We start from the raw sequence: 17,314 nt of genomic DNA on the forward strand, positions 1-17,314 counted from the left end.
GGTCACTTCTGTTGATGGCCATCCGATCACCATTACAGTGGACTCTTTAGCTCGTTCTTGCCGCTATCCACACGTATGTCCTCCAGAGCTTCAGGACACATATCCGAGGCTATTTAGGCCTTCTTATGCCAACATGGCAGTTTTTCTCATAGGTCACCATGCCAGTGGCGAGACCTTCACCACCTGGACATTCCTTCCAGACGACCTTTGGTTTACTTCTTTAGGAAGGACTGAAACAAGAGCTACCGCTCTATTATTACCAGGCTGCAGGACCACACGGTACTGGCTACAGTAGAGTTAGAGTTAGAGGAGGCACAGGCCCAGGCCCAGGTAGAGGCATCAGCACCAGCAGAGGCAGAAGCAACACATCCCACAACGGAAGATGCACCAGTCGATCCAACTGTTGAGCATTTAGATATAGACTTAGAGTGGCCCTGCAGACGACGTAGAGCAGGACTCTCCAGCCAGGTCACCCATTCATGAGCAGGAGCAGACTCAGGAGCTTTCTTCTGATTCATCTATGCCTGAGACTCTAGATATGACCCCCGGCTTTGGAGTACGTCTGCAGACGCTTGAGGATGTTGTTGTTGCCATACGAGCCGATCTCACAGCCCACAGAGCTGATTTTGCTGCCTTCCGCACGGATGTCATGACCATGTTCAGAGATCTATCCAGAGACATCCGCGGAGCCAGACCTGCCTGTCATACCTCATCCTCCTGAGCTCCTAGTCCTTTCTATTTTATGATCCCTCTTTTCTTTTGACACTTTACTATTGTCACTGTACATTATTATTTTTACAGCCAATCTGTCGGCTTTGATATTTTTGTTGTACCTACACTTTATTTGTTTTATATATATCTGTATTTGTTTTATATATATCTGTTTTTGCTATGGATATCATACGATTATATTCTCATATCTGTATGTTTGACTCCATCAGGTGCATCACAGTGACTTCAGTGAGAGAGTGCTACCCAATTTTCAGGATCACCCTTACACCTCTCTGATTTCTTTATCTGTTTATCCCATTTATACTTGCATGTCCACTGTGCACTGATTATCCTATTTTGTTATCTGATAAGTTTATCCAAGTGCTAATTTTTAGGACCACAATTCATCCCAAGTTTTGGGGGGCCATGCCACCCACTTCGGATACTTCAGTCCCGATCATTCTTGCTTAGCTGCACTGGTATACTCTTTCCTTTGTTCTCTTTGCACATTGAGGACATTGTGCTATTTAAGTTTGGGGGGAATGGTGTTTTACAGTATTAGTTTTAAATTCAAATTTTGAGCATGACTTGTGTATTTGAGGGATATTTCTATGATTGGTCCATATCTAGCTATGATTTTGATCTTTTGAGGACTATATTGCTTAAAATTTAAAAATTTCATGACTTGAGAGTCCAATACTCCTTATATGCCTTAGGGATTGCCATTTAGGAGTAAATTTTTTTAAAAATTGATATCATGCTTGCACTTGTGGTCCACATTATCTTGATTTTGTGATTGTTTTGAGATTCATTCTAGGATTCTACACTAGCACAGGCGCACACTAGCATTCATTTGTGGGGTACATGCTTTGTTGATTATTGAATTAGTTATATCCCAATTGAGCTAGTAGTGCATTGAAAGCTTTCATTCTTGATAAAGGTGGATAACAACCCTGTTTCACTAAGGAGCCAAGATTCTATCCTCATCAAGCACTGAACTTCTTGCGTCGAAAGGTGGAGGGCCCAAACTCTAGGTTAATAATTGTATTCAAAAAAAAAAAAAGAAAAAAAAAAAGAAGCAAAAGCAATAAAAAGTGAGGACTTCTCCCAAACGGTAAGAAGTAGGAAATGATTAGATGGTTGTTGTCTCGATTTGTAGCCTAGTTGATTTGAGCTTGTAAGTTCGTAGGGGTATTTGAAGGCCTAATGCCCTAAAGCCGTCTAGTTTGGGAGTCATTGACCTAACGCTCGACCTCATGAATTGCTAGAAAGCTTAAGAGATCAACACATTGCACTATACTTCCATCTTTGATCCTATAATAAAAAATAAAATAAAAATCGGGTGAAAAGAATAAGCACACCTAGATGAATAAAGCTTTAATAAAAGGTTCACTTTTTGTCTTGATGATCGGTACTAGATATGTGTGCTAGTTTGAGGATAAGGATGTGATTAATTCTTTAGTTGGCTAAGATAGCAAAACATTTGATGCCGGTCCACTCAAAAGGATTCTAGAGTTGTTTTGATTTGCATGATCATTTTCTTGATGTGTAGAGGACCATATTTGCTTGCTTGATGTTGAGATTTTGGGAGATTGCTTAGAAAGGGTTGAAAAATTGCATACTTCAGGTAGTTTTTTTCCAATGCTTGTTTGCAATATTGGTGCCTCTTTTGAAAGAATGAGCTTAATGTTTGTGGGTACCATTTCTGGAAACCCTCACGAGACTTCACTCGTCCACTAGGGCTAACCTAGGGGTTTAAAAGGCTTGTTGCATATGCTAAGTGCAATCGTGTTCCTTACGAAAGTGGCGTTATCCATTTATTGTTTTCTAGTTCATAGTTGTATAGTTGTTCATTTCATTTCTTTACTTTCTAGTTCATTACTAGGGACTAGCAATATTTAAGTTTGGGGGTGTGATAAGCGCTGAAAAGTGCGTATTTAAACCCCTTAAGTTTAGGCATTCTAGCACCTTTGTCTATCTTACTTTACCGTTTTAGATTGATTTCGTATTATTTCCATTTTCAGGCGCTTATCCCGAAAATAAGCTAACTCAGCCAAATAAGAGCTTAATTGAAGCAATTCTGGGATTAAACAAAGAAAGGAGCAAAGTGGAGAAAGAAGAAAGCAAATGAAGCCAAAGGTGACAAACAGCAAAGTTCGATCGATCCAAGTTCAAGGTTCGACCGATCGAATTATGATCGATCTCAGCACTTCAAGATAGATCCAAGCCTTGGCCTAAAAGCATAAAGTCCAAAAGTTCGATTGATCCAACACCATCCTTCGATCGATCGAACACTTTTGTCCTTATTCAAATGATTGATCCTATTCACAGCTGTACCACCCACTAACCACTTTTGTCCTTTTCCCATAAATATCTCCCAAAATATCTCAGATTTGTCTTTTCCCAAAAAACTCAACCAGTTGGATCGATCCAGCCTAAGTTCGATGGATCTCAGCCAGTTCGATCGATTTAAGACCAAGGTTCGATCGATCGAACTTCCTCCAGTGTGATAAAGTTAAAATTCCATCTCATTGAAAGTTTTTCTTTATCCAATCATTAGGGAATATTGTGTGCACGACCCCAGCTCATTTTGGGTGTCATTTTGACCTACCTATATAAGGATAAGGATTGCTTTTTAGAAAAGGGAGCCAAGATTGTTTTCACATCATCTCTTGGCGAGGAAGCTTAGAGGAAGAGGAGGCTAGAGACACCATAGGAGACTCTTCATCAACAAGGAGTAGATTTCAACCATGGAATTAGCCCTTGAGGGTTGGAGCATCATCATCATGAGTGGTTAGACATCCTCCTGGGGCTAGAGTTAGCCCCAAGCATGCGTTTTATATCTTAATCTTGTGTATTATTGAGGGATTAGTGTTGTAATTAATGTTTTGACACTTTGATATATTTAGATCTTGTTTATTCAATGATTTATGTGGTTTAATGCTTCCAATTGATCATTTCATTCTATGCATATGTCTATGTATGCTAGAATAGATGTTCATGTGCTTGTCTCTAGATTTTGTGTTATTGATGCATGTCTATGTGTATTGATTCTATAGATTTGGAGATTGTCAAAACATAGTGCTTAAATGAATGCTCTTGTGATTCTCTTGATGGTTCATACTTATTCCTTGATGGATTGTGCCTCTCCCCTAGTTTATTTTCATGCTAGTGATGGATTGAGCTTAATGAAAGGATTAATGACTTGTTTTGATCTATTGTGCCTTTCACATGTTGTTTAGACAATATATGCTTCATTGCTTAGCTATATTATGCCTTTCACATGATGTTTAGACAATAGATGCTTAATTAGTCATCCTTGCTTGTTGAATTAACCAAACACACACACACACCAATATTGCAACACACCATTTGCCCTCATTAATCACTTGTCAATGATATAGAAATGCATTGCTTGGCGGTGACCTCTAAACCCCAAGATCTCTCTCTCTTACTTACTCTTAATTGCATTCTTTTGCTATCACTTAGTTTAATTTAGTTGTTCTTTAATCAACCAACCAACCAAATGTTTGATCACTCGACCTACTAGCCCTAATAATAATTCCACGACATTGCTCGATCCTCGTAATCCCTTGGGACGATCCTTACTCGCCCTAACTATATTTATAGTGAAAGGTAGTAGTGGCTTCTATAAATGTAAAACTCTTGGGCCTCGCCTTATAATGCACACACTCTTCAAGCTTTGCGGTGGTGTGGCATACACCGGCCAATACTCGAGTAGAAGCTGCAGACATCTAGCACTGGCCAAGATGCTCGAGCATTATCAATTCAGGAAACTTTAATGCAGGATTAATCCTAAAACAATCCTTTTAAGTTCCAGACAGGCCACTACAAAAAAAATACTTTTTTACCACGCCCTTTTTACCGCAGTTTTAAAATAACCATGGTAAAAAGTATATATTTTACAATGTTTATTTTAAAACTGTAGTAGAAGATCCTTTCTACCACGGTGAAGGAAAAATCGTGGTAATAATTGTATTTTTTACCACAGTTATACAAGAACCGTGGTAGAAAGTGAATTCATTTCACCACGGTTATAATTTTATAACCGTGGTAGAAAGTGAATCTATTTCACCACGATTATTTTATAACTGTGGTAGAAAGTGAATTAATTTGATTAGGCCCGCTCTTTCGACCACGGTTAATGAAAAACCATGATAGTAAGTTATTCTACCACGGTTCAGGCATCGTGGTAGAAAGTGAATTTGGTTTAAGGGCTGTATGCGGGTCATATTCCTGCTACTTTTCTAAAATTTTAGGGCAAATCATTTCACACCACACACATACGCCTCCATCTTTATTCTCGTTCTCAACTCTGAACTTACCTTCTCTCTGTCTCTGCGACTGCAAACTATAAAATCTACAAGAATCAGATCAGCCTCCCAAATCGCCTCCATCTTTATTCTCGTTCTAAACTCTAAACTTGCCCTCTCTCTGTCTATGCAACTGCAAACTACAAAATCTACAAGAATCAGATCAGCCTCCCAAATTGCCTCATCTCTATTCTCATTCTCAACTCTAAACTTTCACTCTTTCTGTCTCTGTAACTATAAACTACAAAATCTACTAGAATCAGAACCCATATCGGCATATCATATCAGATTGTTCAAAATATCAAAACCCATATCCTTTAGTTTCCATCACCCACTGTTCCAGTTCGGGTTCGCCATTCGCAAGCTTCAGCCGCTAGCCCTCTGTCTCTCAACTCTCAAGCCCCTCTATCTGCAACTGCTAACTTGTATGTATGGGTTTTGTTTTAATTTTTTTTTTTCTAAGTCAATTAATCAAGGTCTGTAATTTTTGTTTTGCAAGCTAAATCCTATTTAATGAAATTTTTTGTTGGATTTGAATGACTAATTGGTAAATTTGGGTTGAAACAAGCTGAAGGCCTTTATACAGGTAAGTCATTTATTCAATTATTCAATATAAATATTTTTAGGGCAAATCATTTCAGCCTCCCCAATCACCTCCATCTCTATTCTCGTTCTCGACTCTAAACTTGCCATCTCTCTCTCTCTTTGCAACTGTAAACTACAAAATCTACAAGAATCAGAAGTTCAAAACCCATATAATTAGGTTTATCTATCTGTCAAGAATCAAAATTTCAAAACCTATTACCTATATCAAAACCTATGTCGGCATATCATTTCAGATTGTTCAAAAAATCAAAACCCATATCCTTCAATTTCCATCGCCCTCTATTCCAGTTCGAGTTCACCATTCGCAAGCTTCAGCCGTTGGTTCTCTGTCTCTTAACTCTCAAGCCCCTCTCTCTGCAACTGCTAACTTGTATGTATGGGTTTTGTTTTAATTTTTTTTCCCCAATTAATCAAGGTCTGTAATTCTTGTTTTGCAAACTAAATCCTATTTAGTGAAATTTTTTATGAACTTTTTTATTTTTTTTAATGAATTTTAGTTATAAATATTTGTGAAGATAATGACTGAATTTGTGGAATTCTGAAATTTTAGTACTGGGTAGGGGTCAATTTGATACTGCATACTTGTATCAGAATTGGGTTTTTGGTACTGGGTAGTTTCACAATTGTAATTTATTTTGTCTTTAGTTTGTCTACTGTTCTTGTGAACTACTAATTATTGAGGAGTTATTTGATTTTATTTCTGAATTAAAACTTGTATGATTATATGGTTTGATTTGGTATGGTGACTATAGCTTCAGCCCCTTTCAATCGTAGGTATAAATTCTTAATACATTTCACAATAAAACTTTCCTTCATACTGTGTGTGTGTGTGTGTTTTTGGTTAGCATTCTTTGGGTATTCTAAAAGGAAGTTCAATTTTATGCTTCAGGGAAGCGGAGTCGATGTCAAAGAGATCACTCCGTAGTAATGCTGAGAAATTCGAGTTTCAGGCTGAGGTGTCTCGGCTCATGGACATCATTATTAACTCTCTTTACAGCAACAAAGATATTTTCCTGAGGGAGTTAATCTCCAATGCTTCTGATGTGAGCATATTTTACTTGCAAATTTTTTTGGATTGTTAGATTTTTTTGATGATTATTTATGAGATATTATTTCAATTTTAGGCGCTGGACAAGATTAGGTTCCCTGCACTCATTGACAAGGAAGTTTTGGGTGAAGGTGATAACACTAAGCTTGAGATCCAGGTTAGTAAGGGATGGTTTTAGTATTGTACTTGTAGTCTGAACTTTCAATTAATATTAAATATGGTGCTTTTAATGGTTTGAAAGAGTATTAAAATGTTAAGCTTATAATTTGGTAAATATAGATCAAATTAGACAAAGAAAAGAAAATCTTTTCCATTCATGATAGAGGGATAGGTATAACAAAGGAGGATTTGATTAAGAACTTGAGAACCATAGCCAAATCTAGAACATTAGGTATCTTTATTTGTTTATTTATTTTTGATAAATTTAGGTATCTTTATTTTGTAAAGGATGAATGTATTCCAATTACAACATCGACTTTTCTTCCTTCTTTTGTGGGATTGAAGAATGATGGGCATTGATTAAGCTGCGATCAAAGGAACCAGTATAGGGTTTTTAGTGTGAGAAACAGAGGGATGGTCGGGATTAGGCCAGGCATTGACCACAGCAATCGAAACCCTAGGGCTTTTTCTTTATTATCGCTTAACTCTGGCATCTTACCTCGAAGTTTCTCATACCATAAGCTTCCTCAACAACATCTTAAGCTCTCTGTTTTCAAATTGGATGGCTCTTCATTTGGTAATCAACATGTATATATATATATATATATATTATTTTTTGCCCTTTTTGCTATTGTTGTTGTTGGATGGTTCATTATCGATTCGATTATGATTTTGAATGTTTCAAATGTTCATATTTTAAGGAACGCCACGGTTGTCGAGCTTAAGGTAGCAGTAGAGGGTTTATTTACTTCATCACCAAGGAAGGGTCAAGAGAAGATTTCATGGTATAGTTATAACTAAATTATACATTAACAATTCATTTGGTACTATGTGCAAACACACACACACACACACACACACACACACACACACACACACACACACACATGTACGTGCATTTTATGTGTATGTACATTTGCTAAAGGGGTGATATTTGAGTTGATTTGGGTGCAATAGTATCCTAAATTGCTGAAACGACATGCATGTTGTCCTTCAAGGTTGTTAATTTACCAATGGTACACTGTGCATCCCATGCAAATCATCAAAAACTAATGTTTTGTTATCTAAAAATGGAGCCATTGGAGAAAAGTAGAAGTCATCGTCAAAAACTAATGTTTTGTTAGGATTTTATCAAATGAAATTGTTTAAATTATCTACTGTTAAGGCTTGATTGGACGTCCCATGATTTGAATGTCCCCATCTACAACAAACCTTGCATAATTTGGAAAAGTAGGGCATTTCGATATATTTATTCAAACATGGTCATTTCAGGTTTAATTGAAATGAGAAAATTCAAGATGTCAAACATCTTTTTTGAGATGGTTATATTTTCCTAAGATGATTTATTTCTACCACTGAAATGATGTTTAAAAATTAAATGAATCCACACAAATTCAAGAGGTCATCCAAACAAGCCCTAATTTATGTTTTGATTGCTGTCATTGTCTCTGTGGACATTTAAGCATGTGCCCTAAATGGCTAAATTACTTTTTTTCCAAATTTGATGGGGGTAGGTCACATGTATGGGGGCACTTCTGCTTATGTCATGAAGGTCAGAAGCTAGTCAATGAGAAGGCTAATATTCGGAATCTTGGGATTAAGGATGGTGATCAGGTCAGTGCCACGTATTTGTCATGTTCTAGCTTAACACATTTGTTCACTGCATTTGCAATTAAGAACTTCTCATGCAATTACATGGTAGCATGCCCATACATCTCTTCAAATTGTTTTATTTGCATATTTAAATATAGTTGAGTTCCATATTTCTTAATTGAAAGTTTTGCTACCAAATTATTTGAATAAATGAGAATCTTGTATGGTTTCTGAGACCTAAAAGTTGGAAGAACCTGTTGAATGTTACTCCTCTTAGATAATGGCTGGCTTTATCAATAGCATGTTGAGTAAAGTCCTCTCATAAGGAATGTTACATATATATCAAATTTTTAAAAAGCTTATACATATATTGTCAATGTTTATTGAGGCAGTATACATTATTTTTAGTGGTTATATTTTTAATATGCTCTTATTTATTGCCTTTACGTTTTTGCAAGGTTCCTTGAGTTTTTGATTGATATAGATCGGTGAAGGGCCTCCAAAGGGAATAATAAACGGGCTCTGATATTTATGTCACCTTTACATTTTTTTCTTCTTTTAGTAGTTACCCTTAGTTTTTCCATTCACAGCCTACTACATTTAGATGGTGGGACATTTTCATAACATGATCCTACCACTTGGGAAGCTTTGGACTAGTTTCTATTGAAGTGTATCCATGAAGGGCCTCCAAAGAGAATAATAAACTGTAATGACCCGGTCATTTTCCTACCTTTCCTTTGTCTCAGATTTTCACGGATAATTTTTTTCTATTGATCTTTTGCTTTTTGAGTTCAGTTTCTCGTCACTTAGTGTCGTCTCGAGTGCTCTGGAATGATTTCTGAGATTCTTTTCCTTGGATTGACAACTTTTTTTGAGGACTATGTCATTTCCACATTTTCATTTTTCGAACACTATTCACTTTTCGTCCTTTCCCTATTTTGTCTTTACCCCGTTTGCCACTTTTTGGCACACCCTAAATTTTTGTATTCGGAGTTGGTTTTTGACTTCACGTATTTTCATTCTAAGTGGTTTTCACGAAATACGTATCTTTACTTTTGCAGAAAAGTACTCTCTTTGAAAACTTTTTATTTTCTTGGGGTGTTTTTCATAAATATCTTTTAAAGATATTTTATTTTAGGGGTTTCTAAGAAATATTTTTGGAAAATATTTTCATTCTGGGCCAGTTGTGTAGTTTTCACTTTTTAGAGGGGCCGTTATGTAATTAATGAAAGTTATTGCTAAATACCTTGTTTTGAGCGTAGATCCTCATACATGATTCATTTTCACTTTTCATCGAGTCGTGTACTCTTAGAATTTTCTTCTGGTTGTTTTTCTCCAGTTTCAGGGTTTTTGGCACCGGTCGCCGCTGAACTTATTCGGGGCATATCTTCCTGTTTGAGACTCGGTTTTCAATGCTGTTTCTTCCATTGTTCAAATTTTCTCATTTTGGTTCTTTTTCGTTCACAGAGTTTTGCCGTTTGAGCGCATCTGGGCAAATTCCACTTTTTCGGACCCGGCGGGGTCCGTTCGGGACACTTTTAGGGTTTTTCTATAAATAGGGGGTCTTAGAAAGAAAAATCAGATTTTTCTCTCTCTCTCCTCTCTCTTGGCCGGATTCCATGGCAACCATGGCTGCCACCTTCTCTCTCTTCTTTTGAGCTTCCTCCCTTTAGTAAAAAATCATAGTGCCTTAGTGTTTTATGTTCGTCTTGGCGAGGCCTTCGATTCCACCAATTGGAATTTCATTTTGACCATTTCTTGAGTTCGGGTTTGAAGTCAAGTTGTGATTTTGATGGGGCTTCATTGGGGTTCTTGTTCACCGTGTTGTCCCCGACAAAACTCTTAAGTTTCGTCGGATTCGGAGCGATTTCATTTCGGTAGGGACTTGAGATTTCATCTCAAATGGAGGTAGGGGGTGTTTTAGGATTTTGTATGTGTTGTATTGAGTGTTTTTCATTATTATACAACTTGGTTGCATGCCTTGTATCAAATCTAGAAAATTAGTAATATTTATTTCTTTGTATAAGATTTAATTTACAAGGATGTATATAGCTTAGAATTGAATTGTGGCATGATGATAAATTATACTTTGATATGTTTGTTAACATATATTAAATTAAAATTATTTGAATAAGAATTGCACTTTTTATTTAATAATTATCTTTTGTGGAAGTTTAATTCTCATGGATGTACCTTGCATGAAATTAACTTGTGATATGCTTTTAAATTAAGTTTAGGTATGTTCTTTAACATAATTTAATTTGAGATCATTTGGATAAGTATGAAAATCTAGAGATTTTAATTAAAAAGATTAATTAAAATCTATTTAAAGGTTCCATTGGCCTAATTAAGTTTTTAACTTGATATTTGTGATGACTAGGACTTGTATACTAGCATATGTTTTTTTAGGACCATTTAATGTTGTTTTAGAAATTAGGGACTTGATTATCATGATTTAACTAAATTCCATTTTATTGTTCAAATGGCCTAATTAAGTTTTTGATTTGGTATATGTAATGACCATGCTATGTTGTTCAACATGTATTAATTAGGGACCATTTGATTAAGATTAGAAACTTTGGAAAATTAATTGTTTCATTTAATTAATTTCTATTTCAACTGCATTACTGATTAAATCATGTGTTTGACATTGATATTATGTTTGAAGCATGACTTTAGACTTGTAATGGATTTATGAGGTTACGTTTCCAATATTGAATTATATTGTTATAACGTGTAACGAATCGCACACTGAAGATTTGACATGTGATGTTATTATAGCGTGTAACGTGTCGAACTCTGTAGATTCGACATTGTCATCCTATAGTAGTTGTGGATTTAGAGCATGTATTGTGTGGTTTCAACCTACTTGTGCATGAAAGTAGTTTCGTGTACTATTTAATACGTATATAAGTTGTTAACTTATTTATTTTGGAGTCACTTAGGACATTGTTTGATGGCTAGGGTTTGGCTCTAGTACGGGAATAAGAGTCCTCTAAGTTAATAGTGTGCACGTAGGGTAGGCTGCCCATGGGTTAGTAGCCCGGTCTGAACGGACTGATGTCCAAGTATATCCACCTTAGTTGTTTTCATACTTTAGATTTCAAGTTGATAACTGTGAGAATCTATGTCTTGATGCGATGTATTAGAAATTCTAATCATACTAAATTGCTATATTTAGTTGTGTTCGTATTTTAGATTTCAAATTGATAACTTTGAGAATCTATGTCTTGATGTGTGGTATTAGAAATTCTAATTATACTAAATTACTATATTTAGTTATTTTCATACTTTAGATTTCAAGTTGATGACTTTAAGAATCTATATGTTGTTGCTTTGTATAGCATGAACTTATGTTGTCTAGAATTGCATGAATGATGGGATTTATGCTACAAATATTCTAAGGTAGCTTAGGATGCTCCCTGAGTCTCACTTTGACATAGACGTTAGGTGGCATGAACCCTTTAACATGTATCACCTTAAGGTGATAATATTGTAAAATACTAGGTCTATGCATGCTCATTTCCTACGAGTAGCTTTATGTTACTCACCCCGAAGTTACTGGGGATTTGTTTCAGGTACGAAGACTTGGTTCGTGATGCTTATCATTCCTTGGATGACTTGTAGCTCTCAAGTTTCTATTTCATGCAAATGTTAGCATGAAATATCATTTTGTAGCCTTATATGTCAAAATGTGAATATTTGATTCCATATATGTAACGTGTACGTAAGTACACCTTTTATAATGTATTTAGCATATATGAGATGAGGCCAGAGGCCAATGACAATTATTTTGTATCCTATGTAATTTTTGACTTCATGAAATATTATGAAAATATTAGAAAATATCAAGTCATTACTTTACCATGCTTGCATCGGGTGTGAAAATTTAATTTTCATTCTTCCATAGGATCTCATTAATCATGTATGAAGTATGGCCAAGTGCCAAACGGTAATTTGAAGCCATTACATAATTTTGAGTTTCAAGTTTTCATTCCAAGCTTCATTTTTGTCATTTTGGCCATTGGGGGGGGTCGTATTTTGTATCGGCAATATTTTTAAGCCGTGGACCATTGTAACATATCCTAATAGGTAAGTCACGTTTGCGTGCATGATCATTTTCAAGAAAAACTTCTTCTTTGGGGAAATGAGTCTCCTATGGACTCATTTTGCATCTTTATTGCATAATCTGGTTTAGGGGCATTTTGGGGTATTCCTTCAGGAAATAAATTCAAAGTCTTGATAAAATCACTTAGGAAACGTGATTTTAAGGGGGGTTTCTTCTTCGTGTTTTTCCAGAAAATGTCATCTTGGAATTGGAAATCCCTCACGAAGTTCAGCTTTCTGTTTTCATTTTAGCAGCTTTTTGACCCTCATGACCTGATTTCATGGAGGGGCATTTTGGGCATTTTACAGTGAGATTTTTTTCATTTACTTTAAGGTGTCGAGTAGAAAATTCAATTTTGAAAGGGGTTTCTTCTTTGTGGTTTTCCAAAAAATGTCATCTCGGCTCTCAAAAACCCATTTTTTACCGAAAAACCCCTACTGCTAGGTTTTTGCTGAGCTGTAGTACAAGTGTGCGAGTAGTAGACTTCTTATAACTGGTTAGATGAGTTGGGGCAGAATGCAAACCTTCTATTTTGGCCTCCTAACCGGTTAGAAAAGGTCTCCTAACCGATTAGATGATCTTGGGTTGACCATTTTGACTTTTTTACCCCTGTTTCTTCCGTTAGCCATATCTTTTTTATCCGGACTCCGAATCAAGTGATTCTTAAGTCTAAGTTTATTGATTTTTCGTTGTATTTCCAATGGTGTGCTCGGTAGCACCTACTTTCGTGTTGGAAATGGCCTTTTTGCCCCTAGGTTCATTCTTGTCCGTTTTTGAAACGCCACTTCTGCATTTATTTTTCTTTGAGCTCCGTGACCTCATTGAGGATCACATTGGTGTCTTAGAGACGTGTTGCATCTCTAGAGACATCATTTTATCTTTTGCTTCTGCATTCTGGATTCGTTATCAGATCTACGCTCGGTTCATCATAGGAGGCACTAGTTTAAAAACCAGGGCCATCACATAAACAGACTCTGATATTTATGTCGCCTTTACATTTTTTCTGCTTTTACTAGTTTCCCCTAGTTTTTCCATTCACAGCCACTTATATTTAGATGTTGAGATGTTATAATAACATGATACTACCACTCAGGGAGCTTTGGACTAGTTTCTATTGAAGTGCATCCTTGAATGGCAAGGTGTTGCTCATAATATTTAGTAATTAAAGTTCTTAGTATTGCCCACTTGCATTTTAGTGCATATCTTGCATCATTTTTGTGACAGTAACTAAATCAAATCATTTAAGCATGATTAGCTGCAACTTTGGTAAAAGTGAAGAAATATATTAAAATGTGATATTATCTACATAATTCTTCTTCTTCCTTTTTCTTGAACCATATCTCCTGCTCTATCATTTCTCATCATTTTATTTATTTAATTTATTTTTATTTTTTTTATTTACCATTTGCAATCTTCTTGGCCTCCCCTTCATCACTCTTAGCATAAACTGTATTGCCAAATGTGTGGATGCAATGATGGCTTTTTACACGAGTATCCAAACTTGTGCACTTCTTTTTATTCTTAACTTGTCATTGCTGCTTTGACCTTTTTTTTAGTATCTACTATCTATCTACTTTTCATATTGGCAATTTTATATTAACTTAGTTAATTAGACTTCTCTTTGCAAATAACTACTATGAAATGTAACCTATGTTGATCTCAGTACAAAATAACCTACTAAATTTCTCTTCTTGTTATGGATGTATCTCGTGGATTTGTAATTGTAAACTTGCTTATATTGAAGATGGTCTGAGCCTCCTTTTGGCACTGTTTTGTCAATAATGTTTTGCAACTTCGCGAGTGATGTAGTTCTCCCTTATGATCTGCTCATGCCACCACCTTCTTGGCACTCACTATATTTGTAAAAGTTTTTTGTCTGATGGATGAAATAAAGTCATCAATGTATGATGGGCATTGATTAAATTTACTTTTCTATACAGCTTTTGTGGAGAAAATGCAAACAAGTGGAGACCTTAATCTCATTGGTCAGTTTGGTGTTGGGTTCTACTCAGTATATCTTGTTGCTGACTATGTTGAAGTTGTTAGCAAACATAATGATGACAAACAGTATGTCCCTTTGTGCGATTTCATTTTCAAGCAATTGTTACTATCTTATGGTAAAAATATGATGTTTATTTAATTATTTCCTCATGTATGTATGGGAATCAAAGGCTAATGGAGCATTTACTATTTCTGAGGATGTTTGGAATGAGCCACTTGGTTGTGGAACTGAAATCAGATTGCTTTCGAGAAGAAGCCGGGGAGTACTTGGAGGAGAGTAAATTAAAGGTGTGTAAACTAAAAATGTATGATGAATGATAATTTTCAGTTGGTTTTTAGATTAGTACCTTTGTCTTTATAATTTATAATACTTATAATGGGAGCCATGTTCATCATTGGTTTTGTGACCACTGGCTAGGATATAAAATTAACTATAATCACTGATATAGTGAATTATACTTTATGTGCATGATTTATATGCTTGCTTTTATTATGAAAATGTTAAGGATTGAAAAATCTTATACCCCTCTATTCTCTGGATGGATTTTCTCAAGATTTATTGTTTCCATATGTGCTTGCTTTATTATAATACGAAGAGTAGATCTTTCAATTTACCTTTATTATAATGCTTGCTTTGCTTGGTTTAATTTTGGCACCTTTACAACTTGTTTTACATTAATTCTCTTACTTCAACTAGTATATCTTTGTATGTTAAAGCTAGAATTGCAGGTTGCGGTTGCCGTTACTTTTTTTGTTGCCGTTATATTTTTTGTATGGCTCATGAAGAAGTTGCAAGAAGATATGAAGAATTTTTGTTTTATTTTGGTTAAGTAAATATATAAAGTGTGGATCATGTACTTATTTGAAATTTATATATGGCTAATTTTTGTATAAAACAATGATTTGGAAATGGTTATATATATATATATATATCTGATGTTATTGGTCAGTTGTAAATTATTTTGGTTATAATGCTATTTTTTATTTATTTAGGGTTTGCTTATGGGGTCCTTGCAAGGCTAGTAGTAGGGGAAAAAAAAAAAAAAAAAAGGCTTCAAATGGGCTACAATATTTTAAAAAAAAAATAAATAAATAAAATTATATAACACTTTTTACTACGGTTATGCGCCGTGGTAGAAAAGCTATTACTTTCTAAGAAAATAGACTTTCTACCTTTCTACGACAGTAGGGAACTGTGGTAGAAAATATACTTTCTACCAAAGTGCGGAATTGTGGTAGAAAGAAAGACTTTCAAGTCTCTACTTTACTACCACGGTTATTTCCACCATGGTTCAAAACCGTGGTAGAAAGTCTTTTCCACTGTGGTGGTCCCAGACCACCCCAGAAGTCCTAAATCCCATCCAAGTAGGAATAAAAGTCAGTTGCTTCTATAAAAGATGGTGAAAGGTCACAAGGAAGCTCTCTTGTAATTTTTCAGATCTGCGGTAACTTTTAGGGTTTCTGGAGTTTCTCTTTTAAGATTAAAGAAGAAGATCCCAAGGAAGAGGAGTTGCAGTCCATGAAGATGTTTTTCACACCAACAAAGATGATATTCTCCATCTTCATGAGTGATGAGTGCTCAAATGTTGTATATTGTAGTAGCTAAGCTAAGGTATTTTAGTCCATTCATCTATCTTACTTTCATGTTTTAGTTTTTATTAGTGTTTTTGTCTATTTCAGGTCAATAAGGTTTAAACAGGCTAAAAAGAGCCTAATAGCTTAGTTTGGAGTTAAAGAAGAGATCTAGAAAAAGTCAAAAAAATTGCAAATATTGAAGCTTCGATCGATCGAAGGAAGTCCCGATTGATCGAAAAAAGCTACAATCGATCGACATTAAGGCTGTGCCAGCTCAATGGATAAGGTTGCCAGCTATCAAAATTTCTTTGCCACGTCAGCTTCGATCGATCGAAGCAAGTGTTGGATCGATCGAAGTCCTGTTCGATCGATCGGAGCCCCTGCTAGCAGAATGCTATTTAATTCCTGAGCGTGCTCGAACTCCACCAACTTTTGTAGCTGCGAATTTGCACCAATCAAAAGCCTTATTTCTGACTTGTTGCCTACTCTAAGGACCTTGTATTTAAGGGGAATTGAACAACTTTGTAAATCATCTAATCTTTTGTCTTCAATTTTATTCTATTTTTACATTGTAATAGTTACAACTTTGTTAGGGTTAGAAGAAAAGAGAAGAGTGCAGGTACCAAGAACACATCTCAAAATCTACATACTCTCTCTCTAGAATTTAACAAAGAAGAAGAAGAAGTGCCCTTGAGGGTTCCAAGATCATATCCACCTCCTCCATGATTGGCTAGGCTTCTCATTGGGGCTTGGATGAGCCCCAAGTTTGTAAATCTAAACCTTTATCACTTTCATACTTTTTGGGGAATAATATCTTGTAATTAATGTTTTAGCCTTGCGAATTTAATGAATTTTGTGTTCTCTTTTGATTTCTATGATTAAGTACTTCAATCTAATTCTCTATGTAATTACATGTTATCTTATGTGTGATTATTAGGGAATTGATCTCTACACTATTTTCTTTATGTTTGTTGCATGTCTACGTGTGATGAATTAAGGAATTAGTGATGTCTATACATGGTTTTTATTAGATGGGTTTGTTAATTAATTTGATGGATTATACTTATACTTGATGTGTTGTTCTACAATTTAATTCATTCTTGTAGGTAGGTAGACAATCTATACTTAATTTGATATTTCATGGTTTATTATTGCAAATTCCCTGATTCTCTAGATTGA

The 17,314-nt window shown here is 35.4% G+C and overlaps 1 pseudogene; it reads left to right on the top strand.

The window, feature by feature from the left end:
* LOC132313865 (endoplasmin homolog) overlaps positions 1-16,972 on the top strand; it is a 48,097-nt pseudogene extending 31,125 nt beyond the window's left edge.
* Positions 16,973-17,314: the final 342 nt, after the last annotated feature.

The sequence above is a fragment of the Cornus florida genome, unplaced genomic scaffold (genome assembly GCF_030987335.1).
Source record: "Cornus florida cultivar Cherokee Brave unplaced genomic scaffold, ASM3098733v1 CherokeeBrave_3.0.0_Hap2_Chr06, whole genome shotgun sequence".
Taxonomy (NCBI): Eukaryota; Viridiplantae; Streptophyta; class Magnoliopsida; order Cornales; family Cornaceae; genus Cornus; species Cornus florida.